General features: G+C 45.8%; 11 non-coding genes across 11 annotated transcripts; all 11 read right to left on the bottom strand.

The window, feature by feature from the left end:
- Positions 1-565: 565 nt before the first annotated feature.
- trnai-aau (transfer RNA isoleucine (anticodon AAU)) lies at positions 566-639 on the bottom strand. Its single transcript has one exon. It is a non-coding gene; the product is annotated as a tRNA-Ile (tRNA).
- Positions 640-2650: 2011 nt separating this feature from the next.
- On the bottom strand, positions 2651-2724 carry trnai-aau (transfer RNA isoleucine (anticodon AAU)). Its single transcript has one exon. It is a non-coding gene; the product is annotated as a tRNA-Ile (tRNA).
- A 2008-nt stretch (positions 2725-4732) lies between these two features.
- On the bottom strand, positions 4733-4806 carry trnai-aau (transfer RNA isoleucine (anticodon AAU)). Its single transcript has one exon. It is a non-coding gene; the product is annotated as a tRNA-Ile (tRNA).
- A 2008-nt stretch (positions 4807-6814) lies between these two features.
- trnai-aau (transfer RNA isoleucine (anticodon AAU)) lies at positions 6815-6888 on the bottom strand. The gene has a single exon. It is a non-coding gene; the product is annotated as a tRNA-Ile (tRNA).
- Positions 6889-8895: 2007 nt separating this feature from the next.
- trnai-aau (transfer RNA isoleucine (anticodon AAU)) lies at positions 8896-8969 on the bottom strand. The gene has a single exon. It is a non-coding gene; the product is annotated as a tRNA-Ile (tRNA).
- A 2008-nt stretch (positions 8970-10977) lies between these two features.
- Positions 10978-11051, bottom strand: trnai-aau (transfer RNA isoleucine (anticodon AAU)). The gene has a single exon. It is a non-coding gene; the product is annotated as a tRNA-Ile (tRNA).
- Positions 11052-13058: 2007 nt separating this feature from the next.
- trnai-aau (transfer RNA isoleucine (anticodon AAU)) lies at positions 13059-13132 on the bottom strand. The gene has a single exon. It is a non-coding gene; the product is annotated as a tRNA-Ile (tRNA).
- Positions 13133-15143: 2011 nt separating this feature from the next.
- Positions 15144-15217, bottom strand: trnai-aau (transfer RNA isoleucine (anticodon AAU)). Its single transcript has one exon. It is a non-coding gene; the product is annotated as a tRNA-Ile (tRNA).
- A 2011-nt stretch (positions 15218-17228) lies between these two features.
- On the bottom strand, positions 17229-17302 carry trnai-aau (transfer RNA isoleucine (anticodon AAU)). The gene has a single exon. It is a non-coding gene; the product is annotated as a tRNA-Ile (tRNA).
- A 2010-nt stretch (positions 17303-19312) lies between these two features.
- trnai-aau (transfer RNA isoleucine (anticodon AAU)) lies at positions 19313-19386 on the bottom strand. Its single transcript has one exon. It is a non-coding gene; the product is annotated as a tRNA-Ile (tRNA).
- Positions 19387-21385: 1999 nt separating this feature from the next.
- Positions 21386-21459, bottom strand: trnai-aau (transfer RNA isoleucine (anticodon AAU)). Its single transcript has one exon. It is a non-coding gene; the product is annotated as a tRNA-Ile (tRNA).
- Positions 21460-23952: the final 2493 nt, after the last annotated feature.

A 23952-nucleotide genomic window follows, 5' to 3' on the forward strand; every position in this document is an offset into this window, starting at 1 on the left:
TTGACTCACCTCCTCTCAGCGTGGTAGAAACAGCTCCATAATACTCCCCCTTTGTTTTTATCTTTACCTTAAATCCGTTAGACTCGAAACGTCAGCTCTTTTCTCTCCTTGCAGATGGTGCCAGACCTGCTGAGATTTTCCAGCATTTTCTCTTTTGGTTTCAGATTCCAGCATCCGCAGTAATTTGCTTTTATTAATGGCTCTATGGTATTGCTGGTGATATGATAACTCCAGTGTCGATGCATGAGAGGTGAGCAAGCGAACGAATTGCCTCTGGAAGTCGTGTGACGAGTATTAACAGAGATCCAGGAAAATAACACGAACGAATTGAAGCCTGAACTCTGGTTCTCCTCCGAGACTGTGCCAGGTCTGCCTAATACTGCACAATGTTTTGCATTTGTTGGCCCAAACAGCTGAGACTGGTTGTTTTGCGGCCGACACATCCACCCAGTCAGGCGATCAAGTCGTGCCTCTATCCCTGTCAAATGTTTTATTGCGAAGGTGGTGCTTCCGGCTTGGTGGAGCACGTCGTTTGGAAACACAGCAACCACACAAGCGCTGCATGTGGTCAGTGTGGGGATCGAACCCACGACCTTGGCGTTATTAGCACCACGCTCTAACCAGCTGAGCTAACCGACCAACGTTGGCAGCTTAGCGAGAGCAAATGCCTATATTGCCGGTGCCCACAACCACGGCTGCTCTGCATTTTCTGCTTCTCATCGATCGCACGATAGTCTGAAGTATTTCCTTTCGTTGCAAAGCTTTTCAACAAAAAAAAACATTTACTTTTCCGAACGCGCATACTCGAGTTAAACATTTGCTCTGATATCTAAAATGAAGCACAATGTCCCGACGCATGCAATTTCAATCGCAACGCCACCAGCTCAGCTGCAGCTTCTCACGTTGACAAATTTCGTCTGGAGAACCGTACCTTCACCGATCGCTCACTGTTCTTCTGGATACTCACAGACCATTGGAGTCAGGGTTATGTGCTGCTGATTAACTACTACGCACCTTATGCGAAAGGCATTGGAATTGTAATCTATCAGTGAGGTTCTTTCTGCTTCCAAACGACGCAGTTGCTTTGGTGTCAGCAACAGCTCAGAAGTCAACTGCACGTTTTGCTCAATGACTCATGTTGCTTATGCAATCTTCGTTTGACAGCAAGTTATCAGGCCTTCCTGCAGAGTTTGTCAGCCACAGGTCAGCTGCTAAAACGACTGCTTCAGACAGCATGCTACCATCTACATTTGAAAATGGAAAAGGTGCAAACGTTTACAGGCTGAACACTCGCTCACGATTTCGCCTGGCGCGTCAGAGGCTGGGAGCTGATCTTACGGAGGTTTTTCAATCATGAGGGGAATGAATCGGGTAAATAGACAAGTTCCTTTCGCTCAGGTGGGGCAGTTCAGAACTAGAGGGTATAAATCTGGTGTGGGAGGGTGAGAATTCGAAAGGCAGTGAGGGGCAACGGCTGCACGCAGAGGGTGGTGCGTTTCTGGAATAAGTTACCAGTCGAGCTGGTGATGGATGGTATAATTCCAATACTGTTAAGGAATCTGGACGTGTACTTGAATAGGAAGGGTTGAGAGAGAAATGGGTCAAGTGCATGCAATCGCGACTGGATGAGTTGAGGATATCTGTTCGGAATGGACGAGTGCGACCGAAGACTGTGTTTTCAGTGCTGTCCACATCTAATGGCTCTATGATAGTGCAGGTGAAATGATAAAAAAGATAAATAAAAAAACGAAGTAAAATTGTCTCAAGTTGTTGAATTCAAATAACTTCAGGTAATTTTATTTCAATTATTTTATTTATCTTTTTTAGTTGTGTTTTTTTGCCACTGTTGTGTATCTCTTATTTCTTGACTGTCTCTCTTTCTCTCGCTCCCCACTCTCTCAATACCTTTTTCCTCTCCTCTTCCCGCTTTGCTACCCTTCTCCCCTGTTTTCCATTTTGTCTCTGCTTCACCCATCCCTCACTTATTTTGTCACATAGCGCTGGCTTCAGCCTGGGTCATTCACGCCTCTTAATCTCCCTTTAATCTCTCCATGCACTGTCATTATCACCTTTGCATCTGGAGCCTTGACTCACCTCCTCTCAGCGTGGTAGAAACAGCTCCATAATACTCCCCCTTTGTTTTTATCTTTACCTTAAATCCGTTAGACTCGAAACGTCAGCTCTTTTCTCTCCTTGCAGATGGTGCCAGACCTGCTGAGATTTTCCAGCATTTTCTCTTTTGGTTTCAGATTCCAGCATCCGCAGTAATTTGCTTTTATTAATGGCTCTATGGTATTGCTGGTGATATGATAACTCCAGTGTCGATGCATGAGAGGTGAGCAAGCGAACGAATTGCCTCTGGAAGTCGTGTGACGAGTATTAACAGAGATCCAGGAAAATAACACGAACGAATTGAAGCCTGAACTCTGGTTCTCCTCCGAGACTGTGCCAGGTCTGCCTAATACTGCACAATGTTTTGCATTTGTTGGCCAAAACAACTGAGACTGGTTGTTTTGCGGCCGACACATCCACCCAGTCAGGCGATCAAGTCGTGCCTCCATCCGTGTCAAATGTTTTATTGCGAAGGTGGCGCTTCCGGCTTGGTGGAGCACGTCGTTTGGAAACACAGCAACCACACAAGCGCTGCATGTGGTCAGTGTGGGGATCGAACCCACGACCTTGGCGTTATTAGCACCACGCTCTAACCAGCTGAGCTAACCGACCAACGCTGGCAGCTCAGCGAGAGCAAATGCCTATATTGCCGGTGCCCACAACCACGGCTGCTCTGCATTTTCTGCTTCTCATCGATCGCACGATAGTCTGAAGTATTTCCTTTCGTTGCAAAGCTTTTCAACAAAAAAAAACATTTACTTTTCCGAACGCGCATACTCGAGTTAAACATTTGCTCTGATATCTAAAATGAAGCACAATGTCCCGACGCATGCAATTTCAATCGCAACGTCACCAGCTCAGCTGCAGCTTCTCACGTTGACAAATTTCGTCTGGAGAACCGTACCTTCACCGATCGCTCACTGTTCTTCTGGATACTCACAGACCTTTGGAGTCAGGGTTATGTGCTGCTGATTAACTACTACGCACCTTATGCGAAAGGCATTGGAATTGTAATCTATCAGTGAGGTTCTTTCTGCTTCCAAACGACGCAGTTGCTTTGGTGTCAGCAACAGCTCAGAAGTCAACTGCACGTTTTGCTCAATGACTCATGTTGCTTATGCAATCTTCGTTTGACAGCAAGTTATCAGGCCTTCCTGCAGAGTTTGTCAGCGACAGGTCAGCTGCTAAAACGACTGCTTCAGACAGCATGCTACCATCTACATTTGAAAATGGAAAAGGTGCAAACGTTTACAGGCTGAACACTCGCTCACGATTTCGCCTGGCGCGTCAGAGGCTGGGAGCTGATCTTACGGAGGTTTTTCAATCATGAGGGGAATGAATCGGGTAAATAGACAAGTTCCTTTCGCTCAGGTGGGGCAGTTCAGAACTAGAGGGTATAAATCTGGTGTGGGAGGGTGAGAATTCGAAAGGCAGTGAGGGGCAACGGCTGCACGCAGAGGGTGGTGCGTTTCTGGAATAAGTTACCAGTCGAGCTGGTGATGGATGGTATAATTCCAATACTGTTAAGGAATCTGGACGTGTACTTGAATAGGAAGGGTTGAGAGAGAAATGGGTCAAGTGCATGCAATCGCGACTGGATGAGTTGAGGATATCTGTTCGGAATGGACGAGTGCGACCGAAGACTGTGTTTTCAGTGCTGTCCACATCTAATGGCTCTATGATAGTGCAGGTGAAATGATAAAAAAGATAAATAAAAAAACGAAGTAAAATTGTCTCAAGTTGTTGAATTCAAATAACTTCAGGTAATTTTATTTCAATTATTTTATTTATCTTTTTTAGTTGTGTTTTTTTGCCACTGTTGTGTATCTCTTATTTCTTGACTGTCTCTCTTTCTCTCGCTCCCCACTCTCTCAATACCTTTTTCCTCTCCTCTTCCCGCTTTGCTACCCTTCTCCCCTGTTTTCCATTTTGTCTCTGCTTCACCCATCCCTCACTTATTTTGTCACATAGCGCTGGCTTCAGCCTGGGTCATTCACGCCTCTTAATCTCCCTTTAATCTCTCCATGCACTGTCATTATCACCTTTGCATCTGGAGCCTTGACTCACCTCCTCTCAGCGTGGTAGAAACAGCTCCATAATACTCCCCCTTTGTTTTTATCTTTACCTTAAATCCGTTAGACTCGAAACGTCAGCTCTTTTCTCTCCTTGCAGATGGTGCCAGACCTGCTGAGATTTTCAGCATTTTCTCTTTTGGTTTCAGATTCCAGCATCCGCAGTAATTTGCTTTTATTAATGGCTCTATGGTATTGCTGGTGATATGATAACTCCAGTGTCGATGCATGAGAGGTGAGCAAGCGAACGAATTGCCTCTGGAAGTCGTGTGACGAGTATTAACAGAGATCCAGGAAAATAACACTTCAATTGAAGCCTGAACTCTGGTTCTCCTCCGAGACTGTGCCAGGTCTGCCTAATACTGCACAATGTTTTGCATTTGTTGGCCAAAACAACGGAGACTGGTTGTTTTGCGGCCGACGCATCCACCCAGTCAGGCGATCAAGTCGTGCCTCCATCCGTGTCAAATGTTTTATTGCGAAGGTGGCGCTTCCGGCTTGGTGGAGCACGTCGTTTGGAAACACAGCAACCACACAAGCGCTGCATGTGGTCAGTGTGGGGATCGAACCCACGACCTTGGCGTTATTAGCACCACGCTCTAACCAGCTGAGCTAACCGACCAACGCTGGCAGCTCAGCGAGAGCAAATGCCTATATTGCCGGTGCCCACAACCACGGCTGCTCTGCATTTTCTGCTTCTCATCGATCGCACGATAGTCTGAAGTATTTCCTTTCGTTGCAAAGCTTTTCAACAAAAAAAAACATTTACTTTTCCGAACGCGCATACTCGAGTTAAACATTTGCTCTGATATCTAAAATGAAGCACAATGTCCCGACGCATGCAATTTCAATCGCAACGTCACCAGCTCAGCTGCAGCTTCTCACGTTGACAAATTTCGTCTGGAGAACCGTACCTTCACCGATCGCTCACTGTTCTTCTGGATACTCACAGACCTTTGGAGTCAGGGTTATGTGCTGCTGATTAACTACTACGCACCTTATGCGAAAGGCATTGGAATTGTAATCTATCAGTGAGGTTCTTTCTGCTTCCAAACGACGCAGTTGCTTTGGTGTCAGCAACAGCTCAGAAGTCAACTGCACGTTTTGCTCAATGACTCATGTTGCTTATGCAATCTTCGTTTGACAGCAAGTTATCAGGCCTTCCTGCAGAGTTTGTCAGCGACAGGTCAGCTGCTAAAACGACTGCTTCAGACAGCATGCTACCATCTACATTTGAAAATGGAAAAGGTGCAAACGTTTACAGGCTGAACACTCGCTCACGATTTTGCCTGGCGCGTCAGAGGCTGGGAGCTGATCTTACGGAGGTTTTTCAATCATGAGGGGAATGAATCGGGTAAATAGACAAGTTCCTTTCGCTCAGGTGGGGCAGTTCAGAACTAGAGGGTATAAATCTGGTGTGGGAGGGTGAGAATTCGAAAGGCAGTGAGGGGCAACGGCTGCACGCAGAGGGTGGTGCGTTTCTGGAATAAGTTACCAGTCGAGCTGGTGATGGATGGTATAATTCCAATACTGTTAAGGAATCTGGACGTGTACTTGAATAGGAAGGGTTGAGAGAGAAATGGGTCAAGTGCATGCAATCGCGACTGGATGAGTTGAGGATATCTGTTCGGAATGGACGAGTGCGACCGAAGACTGTGTTTTCAGTGCTGTCCACATCTAATGGCTCTATGATAGTGCAGGTGAAATGATAAAAAAGATAAATAAAAAAACGAAGTAAAATTGTCTCAAGTTGTTGAATTCAAATAACTTCAGGTAATTTTATTTCAATTATTTTATTTATCTTTTTTAGTTGTGTTTTTTTGCCACTGTTGTGTATCTCTTATTTCTTGACTGTCTCTCTTTCTCTCGCTCCCCACTCTCTCAATACCTTTTTCCTCTCCTCTTCCCGCTTTGCTACCCTTCTCCCCTGTTTTCCATTTTGTCTCTGCTTCACCCATCCCTCACTTATTTTGTCACATAGCGCTGGCTTCAGCCTGGGTCATTCACGCCTCTTAATCTCCCTTTAATCTCTCCATGCACTGTCATTATCACCTTTGCATCTGGAGCCTTGACTCACCTCCTCTCAGCGTGGTAGAAACAGCTCCATAATACTCCCCCTTTGTTTTTATCTTTACCTTAAATCCGTTAGACTCGAAACGTCAGCTCTTTTCTCTCCTTGCAGATGGTGCCAGACCTGCTGAGATTTTCAGCATTTTCTCTTTTGGTTTCAGATTCCAGCATCCGCAGTAATTTGCTTTTATTAATGGCTCTATGGTATTGCTGGTGATATGATAACTCCAGTGTCGATGCATGAGAGGTGAGCAAGCGAACGAATTGCCTCTGGAAGTCGTGTGACGAGTATTAACAGAGATCCAGGAAAATAACACTTCAATTGAAGCCTGAACTCTGGTTCTCCTCCGAGACTGTGCCAGGTCTGCCTAATACTGCACAATGTTTTGCATTTGTTGGCCAAAACAACGGAGACTGGTTGTTTTGCGGCCGACGCATCCACCCAGTCAGGCGATCAAGTCGTGCCTCCATCCGTGTCAAATGTTTTATTGCGAAGGTGGCGCTTCCGGCTTGGTGGAGCACGTCGTTTGGAAACACAGCAACCACACAAGCGCTGCATGTGGTCAGTGTGGGGATCGAACCCACGACCTTGGCGTTATTAGCACCACGCTCTAACCAGCTGAGCTAACCGACCAACGCTGGCAGCTCAGCGAGAGCAAATGCCTATATTGCCGGTGCCCACAACCACGGCTGCTCTGCATTTTCTGCTTCTCATCGATCGCACGATAGTCTGAAGTATTTCCTTTCGTTGCAAAGCTTTTCAACAAAAAAAACATTTACTTTTCCGAACGCGCATACTCGAGTTAAACATTTGCTCTGATATCTAAAATGAAGCACAATGTCCCGACGCATGCAATTTCAATCGCAACGTCACCAGCTCAGCTGCAGCTTCTCACGTTGACAAATTTCGTCTGGAGAACCGTACCTTCACCGATCGCTCACTGTTCTTCTGGATACTCACAGACCTTTGGAGTCAGGGTTATGTGCTGCTGATTAACTACTACGCACCTTATGCGAAAGGCATTGGAATTGTAATCTATCAGTGAGGTTCTTTCTGCTTCCAAACGACGCAGTTGCTTTGGTGTCAGCAACAGCTCAGAAGTCAACTGCACGTTTTGCTCAATGACTCATGTTGCTTATGCAATCTTCGTTTGACAGCAAGTTATCAGGCCTTCCTGCAGAGTTTGTCAGCCACAGGTCAGCTGCTAAAACGACTGCTTCAGACAGCATGCTACCATCTACATTTGAAAATGGAAAAGGTGCAAACGTTTACAGGCTGAACACTCGCTCACGATTTCGCCTGGCGCGTCAGAGGCTGGGAGCTGATCTTACGGAGGTTTTTCAATCATGAGGGGAATGAATCGGGTAAATAGACAAGTTCCTTTCGCTCAGGTGGGGCAGTTCAGAACTAGAGGGTATAAATCTGGTGTGGGAGGGTGAGAATTCGAAAGGCAGTGAGGGGCAACGGCTGCACGCAGAGGGTGGTGCGTTTCTGGAATAAGTTACCAGTCGAGCTGGTGATGGATGGTATAATTCCAATACTGTTAAGGAATCTGGACGTGTACTTGAATAGGAAGGGTTGAGAGAGAAATGGGTCAAGTGCATGCAATCGCGACTGGATGAGTTGAGGATATCTGTTCGGAATGGACGAGTGCGACCGAAGACTGTGTTTTCAGTGCTGTCCACATCTAATGGCTCTATGATAGTGCAGGTGAAATGATAAAAAAGATAAATAAAAAAACGAAGTAAAATTGTCTCAAGTTGTTGAATTCAAATAACTTCAGGTAATTTTATTTCAATTATTTTATTTATCTTTTTTAGTTGTGTTTTTTTGCCACTGTTGTGTATCTCTTATTTCTTGACTGTCTCTCTTTCTCTCGCTCCCCACTCTCTCAATACCTTTTTCCTCTCCTCTTCCCGCTTTGCTACCCTTCTCCCCTGTTTTCCATTTTGTCTCTGCTTCACCCATCCCTCACTTATTTTGTCACATAGCGCTGGCTTCAGCCTGGGTCATTCACGCCTCTTAATCTCCCTTTAATCTCTCCATGCACTGTCATTATCACCTTTGCATCTGGAGCCTTGACTCACCTCCTCTCAGCGTGGTAGAAACAGCTCCATAATACTCCCCCTTTGTTTTTATCTTTACCTTAAATCCGTTAGACTCGAAACGTCAGCTCTTTTCTCTCCTTGCAGATGGTGCCAGACCTGCTGAGATTTTCAGCATTTTCTCTTTTGGTTTCAGATTCCAGCATCCGCAGTAATTTGCTTTTATTAATGGCTCTATGGTATTGCTGGTGATATGATAACTCCAGTGTCGATGCATGAGAGGTGAGCAAGCGAACGAATTGCCTCTGGAAGTCGTGTGACGAGTATTAACAGAGATCCAGGAAAATAACACTTCAATTGAAGCCTGAACTCTGGTTCTCCTCCGAGACTGTGCCAGGTCTGCCTAATACTGCACAATGTTTTGCATTTGTTGGCCAAAACAACGGAGACTGGTTGTTTTGCGGCCGACGCATCCACCCAGTCAGGCGATCAAGTCGTGCCTCCATCCGTGTCAAATGTTTTATTGCGAAGGTGGCGCTTCCGGCTTGGTGGAGCACGTCGTTTGGAAACACAGCAACCACACAAGCGCTGCATGTGGTCAGTGTGGGGATCGAACCCACGACCTTGGCGTTATTAGCACCACGCTCTAACCAGCTGAGCTAACCGACCAACGCTGGCAGCTCAGCGAGAGCAAATGCCTATATTGCCGGTGCCCACAACCACGGCTGCTCTGCATTTTCTGCTTCTCATCGATCGCACGATAGTCTGAAGTATTTCCTTTCGTTGCAAAGCTTTTCAACAAAAAAAAACATTTACTTTTCCGAACGCGCATACTCGAGTTAAACATTTGCTCTGATATCTAAAATGAAGCACAATGTCCCGACGCATGCAATTTCAATCGCAACGTCACCAGCTCAGCTGCAGCTTCTCACGTTGACAAATTTCGTCTGGAGAACCGTACCTTCACCGATCGCTCACTGTTCTTCTGGATACTCACAGACCTTTGGAGTCAGGGTTATGTGCTGCTGATTAACTACTACGCACCTTATGCGAAAGGCATTGGAATTGTAATCTATCAGTGAGGTTCTTTCTGCTTCCAAACGACGCAGTTGCTTTGGTGTCAGCAACAGCTCAGAAGTCAACTGCACGTTTTGCTCAATGACTCATGTTGCTTATGCAATCTTCGTTTGACAGCAAGTTATCAGGCCTTCCTGCAGAGTTTGTCAGCGACAGGTCAGCTGCTAAAACGACTGCTTCAGACAGCATGCTACCATCTACATTTGAAAATGGAAAAGGTGCAAACGTTTACAGGCTGAACACTCGCTCACGATTTTGCCTGGCGCGTCAGAGGCTGGGAGCTGATCTTACGGAGGTTTTTCAATCATGAGGGGAATGAATCGGGTAAATAGACAAGTTCCTTTCGCTCAGGTGGGGCAGTTCAGAACTAGAGGGTATAAATCTGGTGTGGGAGGGTGAGAATTCGAAAGGCAGTGAGGGGCAACGGCTGCACGCAGAGGGTGGTGCGTTTCTGGAATAAGTTACCAGTCGAGCTGGTGATGGATGGTATAATTCCAATACTGTTAAGGAATCTGGACGTGTACTTGAATAGGAAGGGTTGAGAGAGAAATGGGTCAAGTGCATGCAATCGCGACTGGATGAGTTGAGGATATCTGTTCGGAATGGACGAGTGCGACCGAAGACTGTGTTTTCAGTGCTGTCCACATCTAATGGCTCTATGATAGTGCAGGTGAAATGATAAAAAAGATAAATAAAAAAACGAAGTAAAATTGTCTCAAGTTGTTGAATTCAAATAACTTCAGGTAATTTTATTTCAATTATTTTATTTATCTTTTTTAGTTGTGTTTTTTTGCCACTGTTGTGTATCTCTTATTTCTTGACTGTCTCTCTTTCTCTCGCTCCCCACTCTCTCAATACCTTTTTCCTCTCCTCTTCCCGCTTTGCTACCCTTCTCCCCTGTTTTCCATTTTGTCTCTGCTTCACCCATCCCTCACTTATTTTGTCACATAGCGCTGGCTTCAGCCTGGGTCATTCACGCCTCTTAATCTCCCTTTAATCTCTCCATGCACTGTCATTATCACCTTTGCATCTGGAGCCTTGACTCACCTCCTCTCAGCGTGGTAGAAACAGCTCCATAATACTCCCCCTTTGTTTTTATCTTTACCTTAAATCCGTTAGACTCGAAACGTCAGCTCTTTTCTCTCCTTGCAGATGGTGCCAGACCTGCTGAGATTTTCAGCATTTTCTCTTTTGGTTTCAGATTCCAGCATCCGCAGTAATTTGCTTTTATTAATGGCTCTATGGTATTGCTGGTGATATGATAACTCCAGTGTCGATGCATGAGAGGTGAGCAAGCGAACGAATTGCCTCTGGAAGTCGTGTGACGAGTATTAACAGAGATCCAGGAAAATAACACTTCAATTGAAGCCTGAACTCTGGTTCTCCTCCGAGACTGTGCCAGGTCTGCCTAATACTGCACAATGTTTTGCATTTGTTGGCCAAAACAACGGAGACTGGTTGTTTTGCGGCCGACGCATCCACCCAGTCAGGCGATCAAGTCGTGCCTCCATCCGTGTCAAATGTTTTATTGCGAAGGTGGCGCTTCCGGCTTGGTGGAGCACGTCGTTTGGAAACACAGCAACCACACAAGCGCTGCATGTGGTCAGTGTGGGGATCGAACCCACGACCTTGGCGTTATTAGCACCACGCTCTAACCAGCTGAGCTAACCGACCAACGCTGGCAGCTCAGCGAGAGCAAATGCCTATATTGCCGGTGCCCACAACCACGGCTGCTCTGCATTTTCTGCTTCTCATCGATCGCACGATAGTCTGAAGTATTTCCTTTCGTTGCAAAGCTTTTCAACAAAAAAAACATTTACTTTTCCGAACGCGCATACTCGAGTTAAACATTTGCTCTGATATCTAAAATGAAGCACAATGTCCCGACGCATGCAATTTCAATCGCAACGTCACCAGCTCAGCTGCAGCTTCTCACGTTGACAAATTTCGTCTGGAGAACCGTACCTTCACCGATCGCTCACTGTTCTTCTGGATACTCACAGACCTTTGGAGTCAGGGTTATGTGCTGCTGATTAACTACTACGCACCTTATGCGAAAGGCATTGGAATTGTAATCTATCAGTGAGGTTCTTTCTGCTTCCAAACGACGCAGTTGCTTTGGTGTCAGCAACAGCTCAGAAGTCAACTGCACGTTTTGCTCAATGACTCATGTTGCTTATGCAATCTTCGTTTGACAGCAAGTTATCAGGCCTTCCTGCAGAGTTTGTCAGCCACAGGTCAGCTGCTAAAACGACTGCTTCAGACAGCATGCTACCATCTACATTTGAAAATGGAAAAGGTGCAAACGTTTACAGGCTGAACACTCGCTCACGATTTCGCCTGGCGCGTCAGAGGCTGGGAGCTGATCTTACGGAGGTTTTTCAATCATGAGGGGAATGAATCGGGTAAATAGACAAGTTCCTTTCGCTCAGGTGGGGCAGTTCAGAACTAGAGGGTATAAATCTGGTGTGGGAGGGTGAGAATTCGAAAGGCAGTGAGGGGCAACGGCTGCACGCAGAGGGTGGTGCGTTTCTGGAATAAGTTACCAGTCGAGCTGGTGATGGATGGTATAATTCCAATACTGTTAAGGAATCTGGACGTGTACTTGAATAGGAAGGGTTGAGAGAGAAATGGGTCAAGTGCATGCAATCGCGACTGGATGAGTTGAGGATATCTGTTCGGAATGGACGAGTGCGACCGAAGACTGTGTTTTCAGTGCTGTCCACATCTAATGGCTCTATGATAGTGCAGGTGAAATGATAAAAAAGATAAATAAAAAAACGAAGTAAAATTGTCTCAAGTTGTTGAATTCAAATAACTTCAGGTAATTTTATTTCAATTATTTTATTTATCTTTTTTAGTTGTGTTTTTTTGCCACTGTTGTGTATCTCTTATTTCTTGACTGTCTCTCTTTCTCTCGCTCCCCACTCTCTCAATACCTTTTTCCTCTCCTCTTCCCGCTTTGCTACCCTTCTCCCCTGTTTTCCATTTTGTCTCTGCTTCACCCATCCCTCACTTATTTTGTCACATAGCGCTGGCTTCAGCCTGGGTCATTCACGCCTCTTAATCTCCCTTTAATCTCTCCATGCACTGTCATTATCACCTTTGCATCTGGAGCCTTGACTCACCTCCTCTCAGCGTGGTAGAAACAGCTCCATAATACTCCCCCTTTGTTTTTATCTTTACCTTAAATCCGTTAGACTCGAAACGTCAGCTCTTTTCTCTCCTTGCAGATGGTGCCAGACCTGCTGAGATTTTCAGCATTTTCTCTTTTGGTTTCAGATTCCAGCATCCGCAGTAATTTGCTTTTATTAATGGCTCTATGGTATTGCTGGTGATATGATAACTCCAGTGTCGATGCATGAGAGGTGAGCAAGCGAACGAATTGCCTCTGGAAGTCGTGTGACGAGTATTAACAGAGATCCAGGAAAATAACACTTCAATTGAAGCCTGAACTCTGGTTCTCCTCCGAGACTGTGCCAGGTCTGCCTAATACTGCACAATGTTTTGCATTTGTTGGCCAAAACAACGGAGACTGGTTGTTTTGCGGCCGACGCATCCACCCAGTCAGGCGATCAAGTCGTGCCTCCATCCGTGTCAAATGTTTTATTGCGAAGGTGGCGCTTCCGGCTTGGTGGAGCACGTCGTTTGGAAACACAGCAACCACACAAGCGCTGCATGTGGTCAGTGTGGGGATCGAACCCACGACCTTGGCGTTATTAGCACCACGCTCTAACCAGCTGAGCTAACCGACCAACGCTGGCAGCTCAGCGAGAGCAAATGCCTATATTGCCGGTGCCCACAACCACGGCTGCTCTGCATTTTCTGCTTCTCATCGATCGCACGATAGTCTGAAGTATTTCCTTTCGTTGCAAAGCTTTTCAACAAAAAAAAACATTTACTTTTCCGAACGCGCATACTCGAGTTAAACATTTGCTCTGATATCTAAAATGAAGCACAATGTCCCGACGCATGCAATTTCAATCGCAACGTCACCAGCTCAGCTGCAGCTTCTCACGTTGACAAATTTCGTCTGGAGAACCGTACCTTCACCGATCGCTCACTGTTCTTCTGGATACTCACAGACCTTTGGAGTCAGGGTTATGTGCTGCTGATTAACTACTACGCACCTTATGCGAAAGGCATTGGAATTGTAATCTATCAGTGAGGTTCTTTCTGCTTCCAAACGACGCAGTTGCTTTGGTGTCAGCAACAGCTCAGAAGTCAACTGCACGTTTTGCTCAATGACTCATGTTGCTTATGCAATCTTCGTTTGACAGCAAGTTATCAGGCCTTCCTGCAGAGTTTGTCAGCGACAGGTCAGCTGCTAAAACGACTGCTTCAGACAGCATGCTACCATCTACATTTGAAAATGGAAAAGGTGCAAACGTTTACAGGCTGAACACTCGCTCACGATTTCGCCTGGCGCGTCAGAGGCTGGGAGCTGATCTTACGGAGGTTTTTCAATCATGAGGGGAATGAATCGGGTAAATAGACAAGTTCCTTTCGCTCAGGTGGGGCAGTTCAGAACTAGAGGGTATAAATCTGGTGTGGGAGGGTGAGAATTCGAAAGGCAGTGAGGGGCAACGGCTGCACGCAGAGGGTGGTGCGTTTCTGGAATAAGTTACCAGTCGAGCTGGTGATGGATGGTATAATTCCAATACTGTTAAGGAATCTGGACGTGTACTTGAATAGGAAGGGTTGAGAGAGAAATGGGTCAAGTGCATGCAATCGCGACTGGATGAGTTGAGGATATCTGTTCGGAATGGACGAGTGCGACCGAAGACTGTGTTTTCAGTGCTGTCCACATCTAATGGCTCTATGATAGTGCAGGTGAAATGATAAAAAAGATAAATAAAAAAACGAAGTAAAATTGTCTCAAGTTGTTGAATTCAAATAACTTCAGGTAATTTTATTTCAATTATTTTATTTATCTTTTTTAGTTGTGTTTTTTTGCCACTGTTGTGTATCTCTTATTTCTTGACTGTCTCTCTTTCTCTCGCTCCCCACTCTCTCAATACCTTTTTCCTCTCCTCTTCCCGCTTTGCTACCCTTCTCCCCTGTTTTCCATTTTGTCTCTGCTTCACCCATCCCTCACTTATTTTGTCACATAGCGCTGGCTTCAGCCTGGGTCATTCACGCCTCTTAATCTCCCTTTAATCTCTCCATGCACTGTCATTATCACCTTTGCATCTGGAGCCTTGACTCACCTCCTCTCAGCGTGGTAGAAACAGCTCCATAATACTCCCCCTTTGTTTTTATCTTTACCTTAAATCCGTTAGACTCGAAACGTCAGCTCTTTTCTCTCCTTGCAGATGGTGCCAGACCTGCTGAGATTTTCCAGCATTTTCTCTTTTGGTTTCAGATTCCAGCATCCGCAGTAATTTGCTTTTATTAATGGCTCTATGGTATTGCTGGTGATATGATAACTCCAGTGTCGATGCATGAGAGGTGAGCAAGCGAACGAATTGCCTCTGGAAGTCGTGTGACGAGTATTAACAGAGATCCAGGAAAATAACACGAACGAATTGAAGCCTGAACTCTGGTTCTCCTCCGAGACTGTGCCAGGTCTGCCTAATACTGCACAATGTTTTGCATTTGTTGGCCAAAACAACGGAGACTGGTTGTTTTGCGGCCGACACATCCACCCAGTCAGGCGATCAAGTCGTTCGTCTATCCCTGTCAAATGTTTTATTGCGAAGGTGGCGCTTCCGGCTTGGTGGAGCACGTCGTTTGGAAACACAGCAACCACACAAGCGCTGCATGTGGTCAGTGTGGGGATCGAACCCACGACCTTGGCGTTATTAGCACCACGCTCTAACCAGCTGAGCTAACCGACCAACGCTGGCAGCTCTGCGAGAGCAAATGCCTATATTGCCGGTGCCCACAACCACGGCTGCTCTGCATTTTCTGCTTCTCATCGATCGCACGATAGTCTGAAGTATTTCCTTTCGTTGCAAAGCTTTTCAACAAAAAAAAACATTTACTTTTCCGAACGCGCATACTCGAGTTAAACATTTGCTCTGATATCTAAAATGAAGCACAATGTCCCGACGCATGCAATTTCAATCGCAACGCCACCAGCTCAGCTGCAGCTTCTCACGTTGACAAATTTCGTCTGGAGAACCGTACCTTCACCGATCGCTCACTGTTTTTCTGGATACTCACAGACCTTTGGAGTCAGGGTTATGTGCTGCTGATTAACTACTACGCACCTTATGCGAAAGGCATTGGAATTGTAATCTATCAGTGAGGTTCTTTCTGCTTCCAAACGACGCAGTTGCTTTGGTGTCAGCAACAGCTCAGAAGTCAACTGCACGTTTTGCTCAATGACTCATGTTGCTTATGCAATCTTCGTTTGACAGCAAGTTATCAGGCCTTCCTGCAGAGTTTGTCAGCGACAGGTCAGCTGCTAAAACGACTGCTTCAGACAGCATGCTACCATCTACATTTGAAAATGGAAAAGGTGCAAACGTTTACAGGCTGAACACTCGCTCACGATTTCGCCTGGCGCGTCAGAGGCTGGGAGCTGATCTTACGGAGGTTTTTCAATCATGAGGGGAATGAATCGGGTAAATAGACAAGTTCCTTTCGCTCAGGTGGGGCAGTTCAGAACTAGAGGGTATAAATCTGGTGTGGGAGGGTGAGAATTCGAAAGGCAGTGAGGGGCAACGGCTGCACGCAGAGGGTGGTGCGTTTCTGGAATAAGTTACCAGTCGAGCTGGTGATGGATGGTATAATTCCAATACTGTTAAGGAATCTGGACGTGTACTTGAATAGGAAGGGTTGAGAGAGAAATGGGTCAAGTGCATGCAATCGCGACTGGATGAGTTGAGGATATCTGTTCGGAATGGACGAGTGCGACCGAAGACTGTGTTTTCAGTGCTGTCCACATCTAATGGCTCTATGATAGTGCAGGTGAAATGATAAAAAAGATAAATAAAAAAACGAAGTAAAATTGTCTCAAGTTGTTGAATTCAAATAACTTCAGGTAATTTTATTTCAATTATTTTATTTATCTTTTTTAGTTGTGTTTTTTTGCCACTGTTGTGTATCTCTTATTTCTTGACTGTCTCTCTTTCTCTCGCTCCCCACTCTCTCAATACCTTTTTCCTCTCCTCTTCCCGCTTTGCTACCCTTCTCCCCTGTTTTCCATTTTGTCTCTGCTTCACCCATCCGTCACTTATTTTGTCACATAGCGCTGGCTTCAGCCTGGGTCATTCACGCCTCTTAATCTCCCTTTAATCTCTCCATGCACTGTCATTATCACCTTTGCATCTGGAGCCTTGACTCACCTCCTCTCAGCGTGGTAGAAACAGCTCCATAATACTCCCCCTTTGTTTTTATCTTTACCTTAAATCCGTTAGACTCGAAACGTCAGCTCTTTTCTCTCCTTGCAGATGGTGCCAGACCTGCTGAGATTTTCCAGCATTTTCTCTTTTGGTTTCAGATTCCAGCATCCGCAGTAATTTGCTTTTATTAATGGCTCTATGGTATTGCTGGTGATATGATAACTCCAGTGTCGATGCATGAGAGGTGAGCAAGCGAACGAATTGCCTCTGGAAGTCGTGTGACGAGTATTAACAGAGATCCAGGAAAATAACACGAACGAATTGAAGCCTGAACTCTGGTTCTCCTCCGAGACTGTGCCAGGTCTGCCTAATACTGCACAATGTTTTGCATTTGTTGGCCAAAACAACTGAGACCGGTTGTTTTGCGGCCGACACATCCACCCAGTCAGGCGATCAAGTCGGGCCTCTATCCCTGTCAAATGTTTTATTGCGAAGGTGGCGCTTCCGGCTTAGTGGAGCACGTCGTTTGGAAACACAGCAACCACACAAGCGCTGCATGTGGTCAGTGTGGGGATCGAACCCACGACTTTGGCGTTATTAGCACCACGCTCTAACCAGCTGAGCTAACCGACCAACGCTGGCAGCTCAGCGAGAGCAAATGCCTATATTGCCGGTGCCCACAACCACGGCTGCTCTGCATTTTCTGCTTCTCATCGATCGCACGATAGTCTGAAGTATTTCCTTTCGTTGCAAAGCTTTTCAACAAAAAAAACATTTACTTTTCCGAACGCGCATACTCGAGTTAAACATTTGCTCTGATATCTAAAATGAAGCACAATGTCCCGACGCATGCAATTTCAATCGCAACGTCACCAGCTCAGCTGCAGCTTCTCACGTTGACAAATTTCGTCTGGAGAACCGTACCTTCACCGATCGCTCACTGTTCTTCTGGATACTCACAGACCTTTGGAGTCAGGGTTATGTGCTGCTGATTAACTACTACGCACCTTATGCGAAAGGCATTGGAATTGTAATCTATCAGTGAGGTTCTTTCTGCTTCCAAACGACGCAGTTGCTTTGGTGTCAGCAACAGCTCAGAAGTCAACTGCACGTTTTGCTCAATGACTCATGTTGCTTATGCAATCTTCGTTTGACAGCAAGTTATCAGGCCTTCCTGCAGAGTTTGTCAGCCACAGGTCAGCTGCTAAAACGACTGCTTCAGACAGCATGCTACCATCTACATTTGAAAATGGAAAAGGTGCAAACGTTTACAGGCTGAACACTCGCTCACGATTTCGCCTGGCGCGTCAGAGGCTGGGAGCTGATCTTACGGAGGTTTTTCAATCATGAGGGGAATGAATCGGGTAAATAGACAAGTTCCTTTCGCTCAGGTGGGGCAGTTCAGAGCTAGAGGGTATAAATCTGGTGTGGGAGGGTGAGAATTCGAAAGGCAGTGAGGGGCAACGGCTGCACGCAGAGGGTGGTGCGTTTCTGGAATAAGTTACCAGTCGAGCTGGTGATGGATGGTATAATTCCAATACTGTTAAGGAATCTGGACGTGTACTTGAATAGGAAGGGTTGAGAGAGAAATGGGTCAAGTGCATGCAATCGCGACTGGATGAGTTGAGGATATCTGTTCGGAATGGACGAGTGCGACCGAAGACTGTGTTTTCAGTGCTGTCCACATCTAATGGCTCTATGATAGTGCAGGTGAAATGATAAAAAAGATAAATAAAAAAACGAAGTAAAATTGTCTCAAGTTGTTGAATTCAAATAACTTCAGGTAATTTTATTTCAATTATTTTATTTATCTTTTTTAGTTGTGTTTTTTTGCCACTGTTGTGTACCTCTTATTTCTTGACTGTCTCTCTTTCTCTCGCTCCCCACTCTCTCAATACCTTTTTCCTCTCCTCTTCCCGCTTTGCTACCCTTCTCCCCTGTTTTCCATTTTGTCTCTGCTTCACCCATCCCTCACTTATTTTGTCACATAGCGCTGGCTTCAGCCTGGGTCATTCACGCCTCTTAATCTCCCTTTAATCTCTCCATGCACTGTCATTATCACCTTTGCATCTGGAGCCTTGACTCACCTCCTCTCAGCGTGGTAGAAACAGCTCCATAATACTCCCCCTTTGTTTTTATCTTTACCTTAAATCCGTTAGACTCGAAACGTCAGCTCTTTTCTCTCCTTGCAGATGGTGCCAGACCTGCTGAGATTTTCCAGCATTTTCTCTTTTGGTTTCAGATTCCAGCATCCGCAGTAATTTGCTTTTATTAATGGTTCTATGGTATTGCTGGTGATATGATAACTCCAGTGTCGATGCATGAGAGGTGAGCAAGCGAACGAATTGCCTCTGGAAGTCGTGTGACGAGTATTAACAGAGATCCAGGAAAATAACACGAACGAATTGAAGCCTGAACTCTGGTTCTCCTCCGAGACTGTGCCAGGTCTGCCTAATACTGCACAATGTTTTGCATTTGTTGGCCAAAACAACTGAGACTGGTTGTTTTGCGGCCGACACATCCACCCAGTCAGGCGATCAAGTCGTGCCTCTATCCGTGTCAAATGTTTTATTGCGAAAGTGGCGCTTCCGGCTTGGTGGAGCACGTCGTTTGGAAACACAGCAACCACAGAAGCGCTGCATGTGGTCAGTGTGGGGATCGAACCCACAACTTTGGCGTTATTAGCACCACGCTCTAACCAGCTGAGCTAACCGACCAACGCTGGCAGCTCTGCGAGAGCAAATGCCTATATTGCCGGTGCCCACAACCACGGCTGCTCTGCATTTTCTGCTTCTCATCGATCGCACGATAGTCTGAAGTATTTCCTTTCGTTGCAAAGCTTTTCAACAAAAAAAAACATTTACTTTTCCGAACGCGCATACTCGAGTTAAACATTTGCTCTGATATCTAAAATGAAGCACAATGTCCCGACGCATGCAATTTCAATCGCAACGCCACCAGCTCAGCTGCAGCTTCTCACGTTGACAAATTTCGTCTGGAGAACCGTACCTTCACCGATCGCTCACTGTTCTTCTGGATACTCACAGACTTTTGGAGTCAGGGTTATGTGCTGCTGATTAACTGCTACGCACCTTATGCGAAAGGCATTGGAATTGTAATCTATCAGTGAGGTTCTTTCTGCTTCCAAACGACGCAGTTGCTTTGGTGTCAGCAACAGCTCAGAAGTCAACTGCACGTTTTGCTCAATGACTCATGTTGCTTATGCAATCTTCGTTTGACAGCAAGTTATCAGGCCTTCCTGCAGAGTTTGTCAGCCACAGGTCAGCTGCTAAAACGACTGCTTCAGACAGCATGCTACCATCTACATTTGAAAATGGAAAAGGTGCAAACGTTTACAGGCTGAACACTCGCTCACGATTTCGCCTGGCGCGTCAGAGGCTGGGAGCTGATCTTACGGAGGTTTTTCAATCATGAGGGGAATGAATCGGGTAAATAGACAAGTTCCTTTCGCTCAGGTGGGGCAGTTCAGAACTAGAGGGTATAAATCTGGTGTGGGAGGGTGAGAATTCGAAAGGCAGTGAGGGGCAACGGCTGCACGCAGAGGGTGGTGCGTTTCTGGAATAAGTTACCAGTCGAGCTGGTGATGGATGGTATAATTCCAATACTGTTAAGGAATCTGGACGTGTACTTGAATAGGAAGGGTTGAGAGAGAAATGGGTCAAGTGCATGCAATCGCGACTGGATGAGTTGAGGATATCTGTTCGGAATGGACGAGTGCGACCGAAGACTGTGTTTTCAGTGCTGTCCACATCTAATGGCTCTATGATAGTGCAGGTGAAATGATAAAAAAGATAAATAAAAAAACGAAGTAAAATTGTCTGAAGTTGTTGAATTCAAATAACTTCAGGTCATTTTATTTCAATTATTTTATTTATCTTTTTTAGTTGTGTTTTTTTTGCCACTGTTCTGTACCTCTTATTTCTTGACTGTCTCTCTTTCTCTCGCTCCCCACTCTCTCAATACCTTTTTCCTCTCCTCTTCCCGCTTTGCTACCCTTCTCCCCTGTTTTCCATTTTGTCTCTGCTTCACCCATCCCTCACTTATTTTGTCACATAGCGCTGGCTTCAGCCTGGGTCATTCACGCCTCTTAATCTCCCTTTAATCTCTCCATGCACTGTCATTATCACCTTTGCATCTGGAGCCTTGACTCACCTCCTCTCAGCGTGGTAGAAACAGCTCCATAATACTCCCCCTTTGTTTTTATCTTTACCTTAAATCCGTTAGACTCGAAACGTCAGCTCTTTTCTCTCCTTGCAGATGGTGCCAGACCTGCTGAGATTTTCCAGCATTTTCTCTTTTGGTTTCAGATTCCAGCATCCGCAGTAATTTGCTTTTATTAATGGCTCTATGGTATTGCTGGTGATATGATAACTCCAGTGTCGTTGCAAGCGAACGAATTGCCTCTGGAAGTCGTGTGACGAGTATTAACAGAGATCCAGGAAAATAACACGAACGAATTGAAGCCTGAACTCTGGTTCTCCTCCGAGACTGTGCCAGGTCTGCCTAATACTGCACAATGTTTTGCATTTGTTGGCCAAAACAACTGAGACTGGTTGTTTTGCGGCCGACACATCCACCCAGTCAGGCGATCAAGTCGGGCCTCTATCCCTGTCAAATGTTTTATTGCGAAGGTGGCGCTTCCGGCTTGGTGGAGCACGTCGTTTGGAAACACAGCAACCACGCAAGCGCTGCATGTGGTCAGTGTGGGGATCGAACCCACGACTTTGGCGTTATTAGCACCACGCTCTAACCAGCTGAGCTAACCGACCAACGCTGGCAGCTCAGCGAGAGCAAATGCCTATATTGCCGGTGCCCACAACCACGGCTGCTCTGCATTTTCTGCTTCTCATCGATCGCACGATAGTCTGAAGTATTTCCTTTCGTTGCAAAGCTTTTCAACAAAAAAAAACATTTACTTTTCCGAACGCGCATACTCGAGTTAACCATTTGCTCTGATATCTAAAAATAAGCACAATGTCCGGACGCATGCAATTTCAATCGCAACGCCACCAGCTCAGCTGCAGCTTCTCACGTTGACAAATTTCGTCTGGAGAACCGTACCTTCAACGATCGCTCACTGTTCTTCTGGATACTCACAGACCTTTGGAGTCAGGGTTATGTGCTGCTGATTAACTGCTACGAACCTTATGCCAAATGCATTGGAATTGTAATCTATCAGTGAGGTTCTTTCTGCTCCCGAACGACGCAGTTGCTTTGGTTTCAGCAACAGCTTAGAAGTCAATTGCACGTTTTGCTCAATGACTCATGTTGCTTATGCAATCTTCGTTTGACAGCAAGTTATCAGGCCTTCCTGCAGAGTTTGTCAGCGACAGGTCAGCTGCTAAAACGATTGCTTCAGACAGCATGCTACACCCTACATTTGAAAATGGAAAAGGTGCAAACGTTTACAGGCTGAACACTCGCTCACGATTTCGCCTGGCGCGTCAGAGGCTGGGAGCTGATCTTACGGAGGTTTTTCAATCATGAGGGGAATGAATCGGGTAAATAGACAAGTTCCTTTCGCTCAGGTGGGGCAGTTCAGAACTAGAGGGTATAAATCTGGTGTGGGAGGGTGAGAATTCGAAAGGCAGTGAGGGGCAACGGCTGCACGCAGAGGGTGGTGCGTTTCTGGAATAAGTTACCAGTCGAGCTGGTGTTGGATGGTATAATTCCAATACTGTTAAGGAATCTGGACGTGTACTTGAATAGGAAGGGTTGAGAGAGAAATGGGTCAAGTGCATGCAATCGCGACTGGATGAGTTGAGGATATCTGTTCGGAATGGACGAGTGCGACCGAAGACTGTGTTTTCAGTGCTGTCCACATCTAATGGCTCTATGATAGTGCAGGTGAAATGATAAAAAAGATAAATAAAAAAACGAAGTAAAATTGTCTGAAGTTGTTGAATTCAAACAACTTCAGGTAATTTTATTTCAATTATTTTATTTATCTTTTTTAGTTGTGTTTTTTTGACACTGTTCTGTACCTCTTATTTCTTGACTGTCTCTCTTTCTCTCGCTCCCCACTCTCTCAATACCTTTTTCCTCTCCTCTTCCCGCTTTGCTACCCTTCTCCCCTGTTTTCCATTTTGTCTCTGCTTCACCCATCCCTCACTTATTTTGTCACATAGCGCTGGCTTCAGCCTGGGTCATTCACGCCTCTTAATCTCCCTTTAATCTCTCCATGCACTGTCATTATCACCTTTGCATCTGGAGCCTTGACTCACCTCCTCTCAGCGTGGTAGAAACAGCTCCATAATACTCCCCCTTTGTTTTTATCTTTATCTTTAATCAGTTAGACTCGAAACGTCAGCTCTTTTCTCTCCTTGCAGATGGTGCCAGACCTGCTGAGATTTTCCAGCATTTTCTCTTTTGGTTTCAGATCCCAGCATCCGCAGTAATTTGCTTTTATTAATGGCTCTATGGTATTGCTGGTGATATGATAACTCCAGTGTCGATGCATGAGAGGTGAGCAAGCGAACGAATTGCCTCTGGAAGTCGTGTGACGAGTATTAACAGAGATCCAGGAAAATAACACGAACGAATTGAAGCCTGAACTCTGGTTCTCCTCCGAGACTGTGCCAGGTCTGCCTAATACTGCACAATGTTTTGCATTTGTTGGCGAAAACAACTGAGACTGGTTGTTTTGCTGCCGACACATCCACCCAGTCAGGCGATCAAGTCGTGCGTCAATTCCCTGTCAAATGTTTTATTGCCGAAGGTGGCGCTTCCGGCTTGGTGGAGCACGTCGTTTGGAAACACAGCAACCGCACAAGCGCTGCATGTGGTCAGTGTGGGGATCGAACCCACGACCTTGGCGTTATTAGCACCACGCTCTAACCAGCTGAGCGAAGCGGCCAACGCTGGCAGCTCAGCGAGAGCAAATGCCTATATTGCCGGTGCCCACAACCACGGCTGCTCTGCATTTTCTGCTTCTCATCGATCGCACGATAGTCTGAAGTATTTCCTTTCGTTGCAAAGCTTTTCAACAAAAAAAAACATTTACTTTTCCGAACGCGCATACTCGAGTTAACCATTTGCTCTGATATCTAAAAATAAGCACAGTGTCCGGACGCATGCAATTTCTATCGCAACGCCACCAGCTCAGCTGCAGCTTCTCACGTTGACAAATTTCGTCTGGAGAACCGTACCTTCAACGATCGCTCACTGTTCTTCTGGATACTCACAGACCTTTGGAGTCAGGGTTATGTGCTGCTGATTAACTGCTACGAACCTTATGCCAAATGCATTGGAATTGTAATCTA

This window comes from Chiloscyllium punctatum, chromosome 17, assembly GCF_047496795.1.
Source record: "Chiloscyllium punctatum isolate Juve2018m chromosome 17, sChiPun1.3, whole genome shotgun sequence".
In the NCBI taxonomy this organism is placed as follows: domain Eukaryota; kingdom Metazoa; phylum Chordata; class Chondrichthyes; order Orectolobiformes; family Hemiscylliidae; genus Chiloscyllium; species Chiloscyllium punctatum.